The sequence below is a fragment of the Pan troglodytes genome, chromosome 9, assembly GCF_028858775.2.
Source record: "Pan troglodytes isolate AG18354 chromosome 9, NHGRI_mPanTro3-v2.0_pri, whole genome shotgun sequence".
NCBI classification, from domain to species: Eukaryota; Metazoa; Chordata; class Mammalia; order Primates; family Hominidae; genus Pan; species Pan troglodytes.
This window is the reverse complement of record NC_072407.2, coordinates 126,950,502-126,964,257: the sequence shown is the minus strand read 5'-3', so window position 1 is coordinate 126,964,257 and position 13,756 is coordinate 126,950,502. Positions and strand designations below refer to the sequence as shown.

The 13,756-nt window shown below is 36.1% G+C and overlaps 1 protein-coding gene across 15 annotated transcripts in view; it reads right to left on the bottom strand.

The window, feature by feature from the left end:
* Positions 1-13,756, bottom strand: part of CCDC15 (coiled-coil domain containing 15) — an 87,475-nt gene that overhangs the window by 21,826 nt on the left and 51,893 nt on the right. The gene's annotated exons all lie outside the window — the stretch shown is intronic.

The window sequence follows — 13,756 nt, the reverse complement described above, 5'->3', positions numbered from 1 at the left end:
TGGGAGTTATCTTGAATTCTTCTCTAACAAAATCCTATCAAGTCTCTTAACCACTCTTAAAACTACCTCCTCCTCTTTGCCTCCCTGGCCTTGTCTTATGTGGCAGGCCATGTTATAAACTTCAAAGACGTTAGGTGATAAAGACAAATAAATCTGGGGTTGAATCCCAGTTCTGCCACTTGCTAAATGTACCCTTAATCCTAGGCAAATTACCTAACCTTTCTAGGGCTCATTTTCTCATCTGTAAAATGAAATGAGTAATAAAATCTACCTTAAAAGGTTATTGAAACAAGTATTGAAACAAGTAAATAACCTAAAGCACTCAACACTACGCCTAGCACATTCTAAGCACTCAGTGAATGCTAACTACTGCTACCTTGCAGGACTACTTTATCCATTAAGAGGAGATAATCTATGCGAAGTGCTTGACACACAGTTAGGACTTAATATATAACGATCTTTTAAAAAATTAATTTCACCTCTCTTCTCTCTATATATTATTTCAACAACCTCCTAACAGTCATTTCATCTTATCCCCATGATGCCACTGAGCTCCCTGTTTTCAACATAAAGTCAAATTTTTTTCTCATGACCTACTAAGGTCTTTACAATCATGTCTCTCCTTATTTCTTAAGGCTCACCTATTGCTATTCCTTTAGCTCCAATCACATCAAATTCAGAGGTGTCACATTCTTTCATGAAGCACTGCTTTTGCAGTGCTATTCCTTTTGCCTGGAATTCCTGTCCAGCCTTTCCCCTCTCCAATTCCCACTTTGTCTTATACTATCCCCACAAATCCTTCAAAACTCGGTTCAGGAAGTTCTCCCTTTCCTTCTGCCACCCCATATCCCCAACTCTGGCTTTAAAACAGTCTCTGTGCTACCACATATTCTTGTACTTTTTTCCTTCTCATGATAAGCAGCAGCTAATCTTTACTGAGTACATACTATATTTGTGATTCTGTACTAAGCACATTTACACGTTACCTCATTTAATCCTTGCAGGAACTTTATGAGGTATATATCATTATTATCCTTATTGTATATAGAGGAAACTGAGGATTACAGAAGTAACTCTCAAAGTCACACAGCCGGTAGGTAGCAGAGCTGGGACTTGGAAACATATCTCCCCATGTTCTTAACCACGTGCTGTATTATCTTGTAATACTAAATATATGGTATTATAATGATCTATTTCCAGTCATGCGTTACCCAATTATGGAGCTATATTCTTTAAAAAAATTCATCTTTGTCATGAAAACATCATAGAGTGTCCTTCCACAAACCTAGATGGTATAGCCTATACACAACCAGGCTATATGGTATAGCCTCATTGTTCCTTGGCTACAAGCCTGTACAGTACATTACTGGACTGGATCCTGTAGGCAACTGTAACACAATGGTAAGTGTTTGTGTATCTAAACATAGAAAAAGTACAGCAAAAATACAGTATAAAAGATAAAAACATTATACTTAAATAAGGCACTTACCATGAATGGAGCATGCAGGACTGGAAGATGCTTTGGGTGAGTCACTGAGCGAGTAGTAAGTAAATGTGAAGGTCTAGGTCATTATGATATACTACTGTAGACTTTATAAACACTGTACACTTAAAGTTACAAAAATTAATTTTCTTTCTTCAATAATAAATTAACCTCAGCTTACTGTAACTTTTTAACTTTATAAACTAAATTTTTTTACTTGACTCTTTTATAATAACTCTTAGCTTAAAACACAAGCATGTTGTACAGCTGTAAAAAAAATTTTCTTTCTTTGTATCCTTGTCCTATATGCTTTTTCCATTAAATTTTTTAAAACTTTTTAAACTATTTTGTTAAAAACTAAGACATAAATACATGTTAGCCTAGGCCTACACAGGGTCAGGATCATCAATATTATTGTCTTCTGCCACCACATCCTATCCCACTGGACAGTTTTCAGAGGCAATAACACTCATGGAGTTGTATTCTCCTATGATAATGCCTTCTTCTGGAATACCTCCTGAAGGACCTGGCTGAGGCTGTTTTACAGTTAACTTTTCTTTTAGAATAGTATAGTAAATATATAAACCAGTAACATAGGTGTTCATTATCGTCATCAGCCATTATGCATTGTACATAACTGTATGTGCTATACTTTTACACAACTGGAAGCACAGTAGGTTTACATAAGCATCACCACAGACACATGAGGAATGCATTACAATGCTACATCACTAGGTGATAGGAATTTTTCAGCTCCACTATAATCTTATGGGACCAACAGTGTATGTGCTGTCCATCACTAACCAAAACATCTTTATGTGGTGCATGACCGTATTTATCTGCTTCCCCACTGGTTAGTCAAACTTATCTAGCTAGATCCTTGAAGACAGGGATCATGTTTTTTCATTTCTTGCATACCCTATGTCTAGCATCATCTCTACCAATTAACAGATGCTCAATAAATAGCTGCTAAATCAATGAATGAAACCATATCATTTTATTCTTATAACAATTGAGTGAGGTAAAGTAGTTATCAATTACTGTTTATAAAACAGATGTATGATTATTTTAGAATGCTGCTAAGGTGGTTTTGTCTTCAAGTTAAATCATGTGACTTCCATGCAAAGAAGGCATAAATGATTTAGTTTCTTCAGTAAGTAAAAGGCAAAATTAATTTTTAATTATTTGCCAACTATCAATACAAGATTAAGTCTTCTGCTACCATCTGTAAAGCAATCAGTCCTTCATATTTTTTCTGAGGTCAAGAGTATAAACACAAGAAGGAAAAGATTATCCAGTAGGAAATGGCAATAAAACAAAAAGCCTTTAGCAGAAAAGCTTTCAAAGAAGGTCAGTAGTATTGCTAAAGAAGTTTCCCACTGACTATGCCATGTGGTAGGCATGTCATGAGAAGATTTAGGTTAGACATAAAACACTCACAGCAGGGGTATGTTGCCTTCAGTCAAATGAACTGAATGAAATTCTCATTTTGACTTTTACCTGCTAGCCTGTAAAATGCTTACATATGAGCAATACAGAACTGAAAAGACCTTTTGATGCAGATCAGATCACAATTACAGCTAAAAGATTAGGCTATCATAAGACAAATCTGGCCTAGGTGAGAGAGTGAACTTCCTGAGCTGAGTGTCAACATGCTTAGATGCTGAAATTGTTATACTAGAGCTCTAAAGAACATTAAAAACAGAAAAGGTCTTTGAAATATTTAAAGAGAATTCTGCTTAAAAGTCACACTAGACAACTTGATAAAGATTTTTTTTTTTCCAAGCATCCCAACCCCAGTCCACATACTTTTTTATTGCAACAGTTTTTGTCAGGTTGCTTTTAGAACAACAGTATTATATTTCAAGGGAGAAAAAAGCATGTAAGGAAAAAAACATACACAAAGGGAATATTAAACACCTCACAGGAAATCTATTTTCACTAGTGGGATGCCACATAAATATTTCAGGAGTCCTTGTACCCTCTTATGCACAATAAACAGGATATTCAGCAGCAAGGGGCCCTCAACCATGCAGATACTGCTTAGTCTTACAATGTCAAACAAACTAGTAATAAAATATTTGAGAAATTAAGAAATACAGGAAAGATAGGGAAAAATGATTTATCATCCAAAGACAATTCTTTAACATCTTGGAATATTTTATTTCAGTATGTTATTCATTGTATGATTGCTGTTGTTGCAAAAAGCTTTGTTTCCATTTGGTCCATAGCTTGGGAGAAGTTCGGGGGTGGTTAAGAAGCTGCCCGGGGGCTAGAGGCGGGGGCTTAAGCAGAAGCTGCAAGTATAGGGGCCTGCAGCAGTGCCCCTCAAAGATCATTGTGCCAATATTTCACTTGAGGCTTTTTTCATTTATGCTCACAAGAAAAATTAGTCTGTAATGCTGCTTTCTTGTAATGTCCCCATCAGGCTGGTATTAAGGTTATGCTTTATTTGAGAAATATTCCACTTTCCATTCTCTGGAAGAATTTATGTAAAACTTTATGTTATTTTTTCCCTTATACATTTAAAAAGAATTCCCCAGTGAAGATATATGAGCTGGAATCTGAACCTGGATTTTTCTTTCAGGATTTTTAATAACTGGTTTTATTTCTTTCAGTGATATGGGATTACTCAAGTATTCAATTTCTTCTTGTGTCCATTTTAGTTGTTTTATCCCCATAGGAGTTTATTAAAATTGTCAAATTTTTAAAATGTAAAGTTGTTTATAATGTTCTCTTACTGTGATTTAATGTCTGTAGGCTCTGTAGTAATGGTTCCCTTTCCATTCCTAATATTGGTGAATTGTGTTTTTTCTTTTTACTGATTAGTAAAAGTGATATATCCTTGGCAAAACAAAATTTTTAAAAGAACCAACTTTTGTCTTTGATTTCCTCTGTTATACATTTGTTTTATATTTCACCGATTTTGCACTTATTCCTATGGCTTTTTTTCTGATGTAATTTGTAGTTTTTCCCAAGCTTAAGATGGAAGGTTAAAACATTGATTTGTAGCCTTTTTAATTTTATATTAATTGTAATCAAGGCTCTGACATTCCCTTTAAGGACTGCTTCAGTGACACCTAAAAAGTTTTAATATGATTTATCTTCATTATTATTCTCTCAAAAGTATTTCCTAATTGCCATTATAATTTTTTCTTTGATCCATGATCCTTTAGAAATATACTGCTTATTGATTTCTAGTGTAATATCACTAAAGTTACAGAACATATTCTGAAAAATAACCAAAAGTAAGATCAACTGTGGAAAATGTTCCATGGGCACTTGAAAGGAATATATTCTGTCACGATTCAGTGTTTTTATAAATGTTTCCACTTTTCTTAAATTTCTAGGCATAAATTGGTTGGGTCATATAGTAGGTCTATGTTTAACTGTATAAGATATTAAACAGTTTTCCAAAGTGGTTGTGCTGTTTTCTACATATGATACTAATACATGAGTTACAGCTGTTCTACATCCTTGCCACTATCTGGTACTGTTAAGTTTGTTGTCTTTCCCTCCTTAAGCTACTCTAGCGAGTCTGAAGCGGTACCTCATTGTGCATAGAGTGAGTTCTTACTTTAAGATTATATTTTTCTATTGGATTCTATTTTATAGATTCCATTTCTTTGGTGAAATTCTCCATATTTTCATCCATTTTCTCCATCTCTTTCTCTAGTTACCTGAGCACATTAATCAATTATTTTAAAGTCTACTAATACTAGTATCTTGTGTCATCTGAGTCTGCTTCTGTTGTCTTTTCTTTCTCTTGGCTTTTGGACATCTACTTCTAAGTATGTACTTAGAAACTTTTGATTGAATACTGAATATTGTTTTAATTTTTTAGAGGCTCTAAATTATGTTATCCATAACCAGAGAAAGTTCACACTTTTCTCAGCTAGGCAGAAAGTACACAGTTCATCATCTTAATCTGGTCCAGACATCAGCAGAATCAAGGCTGCTTTGTAATTTAGGTAAGGTTTATTCTACTGCTAGTCAGACGATGTTCTTAGTGTATGCTCTCCTTAACTCAACTGAAAGCCTGATATGTATATTGGGCCCTTTCTCCCCTCCCCCAACCCAGTGGGTCCTGAACTCTACATCTCCTCATCATCACAGACTAATAGATTCTTAGTCTCTTTTCCACTCATTTTCCATTTAGCCTTCATGTTTTCTTAGACTTTGGCAAATGTCTTGAGGAGAACACTGATCAAATGTTTGAGACCCTTGAGTCTCCAATTTTGTTACTGCAGCTCCTTCAGACCACCAAAAGCTCTGCTTGTTTCTGTCACCCAGCAGTAGCCCTGTACCTTATCCAATGTCATGCTGAAACATATTTTGAAAACCCCTTAAGAAATACTTAGTTCCTATTGTTCCCAGAACTTTAGTTATTTTCACATGCATATAAATCAGACCTCCCTTAATATTTCACATGCTCCTGAAGCTGATGGTCACAAGCTGAACTCACTAGCTTCCTGAAAAATCTGTTCTTTGAACATTCCCTATATACGTTAATGGTACTAACCATTCATTCAATTATCTAAGAAGAAAGTTAGAAAATACCCTTGACCAAACCCATCAAGACTAAGAATTTGGTCATCAAAATCTATGGATTCTACTTCTTAAATATTATTAAATATGTCACTCTCTGTTCCCAGTGCCCTCATGTCCTCCACAACTACTATAATAACTTCTTAACTGGACTCTGCCTTAGTTTTCTTTTTTAGATTATTCTATATGCAGCTGCCAGACTGGTCTTTATAAGATTATAGTAAGATTAGAGGACTTTTGCCTTAAAATCTTTCAACAACTTCGTTATAGATTCTCTGCCACTTCACTTCACTTGGGGTTTAGCCACCCCAAATTTTTATTTTATTTCTTAGACACACCTTATGCTTCATACTAAGCTCCTTGACCATCTGGCAAACTTCAATTCATCCTTTAAGATGTAGCTTGAGTATTAACTCATCTATAAAGCATTTCTTGACCTCCCTAGACTATCCCTGCCTCACTTTAAGCATTATAATTATTTTTTGTCTCTTTTTCTCCTGTTGTCTGTCCTCTCTTGGTGCTCATCCTATCATGGTAGTAACAGGTACTTTTTATTGAGATCTTACTAAATGTCAGATACAATGTTAAGTACTTTACATACATTTCTCCACTTAATGCTATCAACAAACTAGAAGATCAATATTATAATCTCCATTATATAATTAAGGATACTGAGGCTCAGAGGTGAAGTTACTTGCTTAAGTTTACAAAGTTCATAATGGATACATTCACACTTAAGTCCATTTGTAAATATGTACTATCCTGTCATATATTCTAGTTTTATATTCTCAGCATATAGAACAGTCCCTGGCATGTAGTAAGTTTTCAATAAATGTTTGCTTTGTTGTTGAAAAGTACTAAACTAGATAATATATGAAAGCCCTTGTGAATTATAAAAATTCTGCATGAATACTACTATTATTTCCTCCCACCTTGATTCTGTTTATATATGTTTTCCTAACTCACCATCCTTATCCCCTTCCCTGCAAAACATATATTTATCCACCCAAACCCAACTAAAGTGTAATATTTTCTCTAACTCTCCAGATAAAATCGTTAATCCCTTCTTCTGTGCTCACATGGACTCTGTACCTATCTTGGCAACTGCACGAATTATATTACTTATTTGAATATGTTTGTTTCTCATCCTCCCTCCCCAACTTAGATTATGAGTTCTTCAAGAAAAGGAATGAATTTTATTTATCTTTGTATCATCTGAGCCTACGACAGTGCCTATGATATGGAAGATAAAAAATAAACGTTTTCTGAATAAATGCAGAATCACTCTTAGACCTGGATAAGAGGGGAGCCCTTATCATGAGACCCACATTTTTAATAGTCCCACTTTGGCCTGTCTCTGACCATATCTCTTCCCATAGTCCTCAGAGACTAAGCAACTAGGCGAAGGCACCTGAAGCCTATGACTGCCCATCTATACTCTGCTCCAGGTACCCAGGCCCCTGGAATTCTTTACTCAAACTTTCCAAAGGCTGTTTTTAGGGTATACACAGTTCTGTTCCCCACCTTTGTCTTCCTCAGAGCAGGCCGCACCTCTTGTGCGCATCTAGGCTCAATGGAACATTAAGGGGTGACCACTTACAGGGCATGTACCTAGAACTTAGATATCTGGGCTGAGTTGAACCATAGCATGTATCTGAAATTCTTCGAGTACAAAATAGAGGTATGAATAAGAATAGAAAGGGGGTGGACTGGAGGCTGACTCTCCACTCATGTTCCTGCATGTAACTCAGAGGAGTTCAAGAATTGCAAATTTGAGTCCGACCTTCTAGTCACTATGAAATCATATTTGTCAAGGTAGGACAATAGAATATATGTCATTTAACAGTTTTTTAGCTCAGCTTATGACATTAAAATACTTAGATGTAAGGTACATAAACTTGTATTTGTATGTGAGCCCAATCCCGCAAATATTAGAGGCAGGCTTAAATCAGTTATCCCACGAATAAACTATAAATAAATGAAAATACATGTGAAAGCACTTAAAATAATCCAATAAATATTTCCTTTGACATGGCTACTACACCAGCAGTCATTGTTTTTTTAAATGAATTCTTCTAAATAAAGAATACTTCGGCCGGGCATGGTGGCTCAAGCCTGTAATCCCAGCACTTTGGGAGGCCGAGGTGGGTGGATCACGAGGTCAGGAGTTCGAGATCAGCCTGGCCAAGATGGTGAAACCCTGTCTCTACTAAAAATACAAAAATTAGCCGGGCTTGGTGGCATACGCCTGTGGTCCCAGCTACTTGGGAAGCTGAGGCAGGAGAATCGCTTGAACTCGGGAGGTGGAGGTTGCAGTGAGTTGAGATCGTGCCATTGCACTCCAGCCTGGGCGACAAGAGTGAAACTCCATCTTAAAAAAAAAAAAAAAAAATAATAATAATAATAATAATAATAATACTTCTATTACAGAAACAGTTGCCCATTAAGATGAAGGAAAACTTGTTAGTAATACAAGAGAAGAAATGGATTACTAATTAAAAGGTTTATTTTTTTTTCATTAAGATGAAATAGCATTGAAAAGGAACTAGGAAACTTTTAGGTCCAATGACTACCCATTAGGGAAAGGATTCCTTATTCAATAAATGGTGCTGGGATAACTGGTTAGGCAAATGCAGAAGAATGAAACTGGACCCCTACCTTTACTATACACAAACATTAACTCAAGATGGATTAAAGATTTAAATGTAAGACCTCAAACTATGAAAATCCTAGAAGAAAACCCAGGAAGTACCACTCTGGACATCAGCTTTGGCAAAAAATGTATGACTAAATCCTCAAAAGCAATTGCAACAAAAGCAAAAATTGATAAATGGGACTCAAACTAAAGAGCTTCCTCACAGCAAGAGAAACTATCAAGTGCATAAACAGACAACCTACAGAATGGTAGAAGATATTTACAAACTATGCACCTGACAAAGGTCTGATATCCAGTATCTATAAGGAATTTAAACAATTTGGCCAGGCGTGGTAGCTCACTCCTGTAATTCCCCCAAATTAGGAGGCCAAGGCAAGTGGATCACCTGAGGTCAGGAGTTCGAGACCAGCCTGGCCCACATGGTGAAACCCTGTCTCTACTAAAAATACAAAAATTAGCTGGGCATGGTGGTACATGCCTGTAGTCCCAGCTACTCAGGAGACAGGCACGAGAATCACTTGAATCTGGGAGGCAGACATTGCAGTGAGCTGAGAATGTGCCACTGGACAGAGTGAGACTCCATCTAAAAAAAAAAAAAAAAAAAAAAAACACCAGGCAAAGCAAAAAACAACCCCATTAAAAAGTGGGCAAAAGACATGAATAAATACTTCTCAAAAGAAGACATACAAGTGGCCAATAAACATGAAAATATGTTCCACATCACTAATCATCAGAGAAATGCAAATCAAAACCACAATGAGATACTATCTAACACCAGTCAAAACAGATATTAGTAAAAAGTCAAAAAATAACAAATAATTGCAAGGCTGCAGAGAAAAGGGAATGCTTATTCATTGTTGGTGGAAATGTAAATTAGTTCAGCCACTGTGGAAAGCGGTTTGTTAGTTCAGCCACTGTGGAAAGCGGTTTGGAGATTTTTCAAAGAACTTAGAACTACCATTTGACCTAGCAATCCCATAATTTGGTACAACGAATCCTTCTACCAAAAAGGCACACGCATTCATATGTTCATCGCACCACTATTCACAACAGCAAAGACATAGAATCAACCTAGGTGCCCATCAGTGGTGAACTGGATAAAGAAAATGTGGTATGTATACACCATAGAAGACTATGCAACCATATAAAAGAATGAAATCATGTCCTTTACAGCAACATGGATGTAGCTGGAAGCCATTATCCTAAGCGAATTAACACAGAAACAGAAAACCAAATACTGCATGCTCTCACTTATAAGTGGGAGCTAAACTTTGGGTACACATAGACACAAAAATGAAAACAATAAACACTGAAGACTACTAGAGGGAGGGATAGGGGAGGAGAAAAGGCTGAAAATTACCTATTGGGTACTATACTTACTATCTGAGTGACAGGATCATTTATACCACAACCTTCAGCATCACGCAATATACCCTTGTAACAAACTTGCACCTGTACCCCCTGAATCTAAAATAGAAGTTGAAATTATAAAAAACAAAACCAAAAAGACCCCAAAGACTATTCATTATGCTATTTGAACACATTTCTAGCACTTTACAGTAACCTATAACAATTTTGTTATAGTATTATACAGAGTATTTCAAAATAAAAGTGTTATTGCTTTATATTTTATAGCACTTCACAAATTTCAAACTATTACACATATTAGCACTTTGTTTAGTGCATTATGCATAGTATGTCAATAACATCTGATTAAGTAAATCCTCATATTAGATTTCATTATAACTTTTTTTTTTTTTTGAGACGGAGTTTCGCTCTTATTGCCCAGGCTGGAGTGCAATGGCACGATCTCGGCTCACTGCAACCTCCGCCCCCCGGGTTCAAGTGATTCCCCTGCCTCAGCCTCCCGAGTAGCTGGGATTACAAGGATTACAAGCATGAGCCACCATGCCCAGCTAATTTTGTATTTTTAGTAGAGACGGGGTTACTCCACGTTGGTCAGGCTGGTCTCGAACTCTTGACCTCAGGTGATCTGCCCGCCTCAGCCTCCCAAAGTGCTAGGATTACAGGCGTGAGTCACCGCGCCCGGCTCATTATAACTTTTTATGCATTGTTTAGAAGTTAGTAGGCACAATGAAGTTTGTCAAGACAACTGGGGTTGAGCTCTAAGGGGCACAGTAAAAACCCATAGCCTGTAGTCCCAGCTACTCAAGAGGCTGAGGCAGGAGAATCGCTTGAACCAGGGAGGCGGAGGTTGCAGTGAGCCGAGATCACGCCACTGCACTCCAGCCTAGCAACGGAGCGAGACTCTGTCTCAAAAAAAAAAGAAAAAGAAATGCAACTGATGGAGAAGAACTTCTTCAACCTGAAAAAGCGCATCTACAAAAAATGTACAGCTAACATCATACTTGATGGTAAGAAACTGTAAGTTTACCTGCTAGGATAAGAAACAAGCCAAAGATGTACCCTCTCATTAACATCATACTGAAAGTCCTTGCTAATGAAATAAGGCAATGAAAGGAAATAAAAGGCATACAGATTGGGAAAGAAGAAATAAAACTAACTTTGTTCACTGGTGACATGATCATATAATAACAAAAATGTCACTGAACAAGCTACTGGAACTAAGTGATTACAGCAGGGTTGAAGGATACAAGTTTAATATACAAAAGTCAATCACTTTCCAATATACCAGCAATGAACGGGTGGAGTTTAAAATTAAATGCACAATACCATTTATATGTATTTCCAAAATGAAAGACTTAGGTATAAGTCTAACAAAAAATATATAAGATCTATATGAGCAAAAACAACAAAACACTGAAGAAAGAAATCAAAGGACAACTAAATAAAATGGAGAGGTCATCTATGGTCATGGATAGAAAGACTCAATATTGTCAAGATGTCAGTTCTCCCCAACTTGATATATACATTAACTGCAATCTCAGTAAAAATCTCAACAAGTTATTTCGTGGATATTGACAAACTTATTTAAAGTTTATGTAGAGAGGTAAAGCCAACACAACATTAAAAAAGAAAAACAAAGTTGAAAGACTGAAATTACCCGACTTCAAGATTTATTATAAAGCTACATGCCACACCCACTGTCGCCAGCACCCAGGTATAGAACCAAACGGCCTGAGGACAGGCCTGCCTCACCCACTGCCGCCACTTCAGGCACTCATGCTTGTCATCCGGGTGCCTGGGGATCAACTGAACTTACCCACAATGAGATATCATCTCACCACAGTTAAAATGGCAATTATCAAAACAACAAAAAGTAACAAAAGCTGGTGAGGATGTAGAGAAAAGGGAACTCTTATACACTGTTGGTGGGAATGTAAATTAATACAGAAATTATGGAAAACGGTATGGAGATTTCTAAAAAAAAAAACCTAAAAACAGAACTTCCAGATGATCCAGCAACTCCACTATTGGGTATTTATTCAAAGGAAAAGAAATCAGTGTATCAAAGGGATACCTGTATCCCCATGTTTACTGTGGCACCATTCACAATTGTCAAGATATTGAATCAACCTAAGTGTCTTCAACAGAGGGACACAAAGAAAATGTGGTATATACACACAGTGGAATACTATTCGGCCATAAAAAAGAATGAAATCCTGTCATTTGCTTCAACACAGATGCAACACAGAAGTCATTATGTTAAATCAAATAAGCCAGGCACAGAAAGACAAACGTCGCATGTTCTCACTCACATGTGGGAGCTAAAAAAGCTGATCCCATAGAGGTAGAAAGTAGAATGATAGTTAACCAGAGGGTGGGAAGGGAGGAGAGGATGAAGAATGGGTTAATGGGTATAAACATACAGTTAGACAGATAGAATAAATTCTACTTATTGGTAGCACAGTAGGGTGACTCTAGTTAACAATAATTTATTGTATATTTCAAAACAGCTAGAAGATTTGAAATGTTCCCAATCCAAAGAAATCATAATGTTTGAGATGACAGATATACTAATTACTCTGATTTGATCATTACACATCATACATTTGATCATATACATTGCATGTTATCAAAATATTATGTGTATCCCATAAATATGTACAATTATTATGTATCAATAAAAATATGTAAGTAAGGCTACAATAATCAAAACAGTGTGGTATGGCAAAAGAATAGACAAATAGATCAATGGAACAGAACAGAGAACCAAGTCCAAAAAACAGAACCACATAAATGCAGTCAACTGATTTTTAACAAAAGAGCAAAGGCAATATGATTAATAAAAGATGGTCTTTTCAACAAATGGTGCTGGAACAACTGGACATCCACATGCAAAAAAAAAAAATGACTCTAAACACAGATCTTACACCTCTCACAAAAATTAACAAAGTGGATCATAGAGAAAAATGTAAAATGCAAAACTACAAAACTCCTAGAAGGTAACACAGGAGAAAATCTAAGTGACTTTGGGTATGGCAGTGACTTTTTTTTATATATAACACCAAAGGCACAATCCATGAAAGAAAGAACTGATTAGGCAGACTTCATTTTGCTCTGCAAAAGATACTGTCAACAGATGAGAAGACATGCTACAGACTGGGGAAAAAATGTTTACAAAAGACTGATAAAGAACTGTTATTCAAAATATACAAAGAACTCTCAAAATTCAACAAGAAGAAGAAAAATGAACAGACACATCACCAAAGAAGATACACAGATGACAAATAAGCATGTGAAAAGGTGCTCCATATTATATGTCATTAGGGAAGTGAAAATTAAAACAATGAGATACTACTACACACCTACTAGAATGGCCAAAATCCAAAATACTGACACCACCAAATGTTGGCAAGGATGTCAAGCAACAGGAACCCTCATTCCTTGCTGGTGGGAATGCAAAATGGTATAGCCACTTTGGAAGACCATTTGGTAGTGTCTTATAAAGCTAAATATATTTTTACCATATGATCCAGCAATCATATGCCTTGTTATTTACTCAAATAAGCTAAAAATGTATGCCCCCACAAAAACTTGTACATAGATTTTAAAGTAGCTTTATTCATAATTGCTAAATATTGGCAGCAAATAATATGTTCTTCAGTAGGTGAATGAATAACTAAACTGTGATACATTCAGATAAT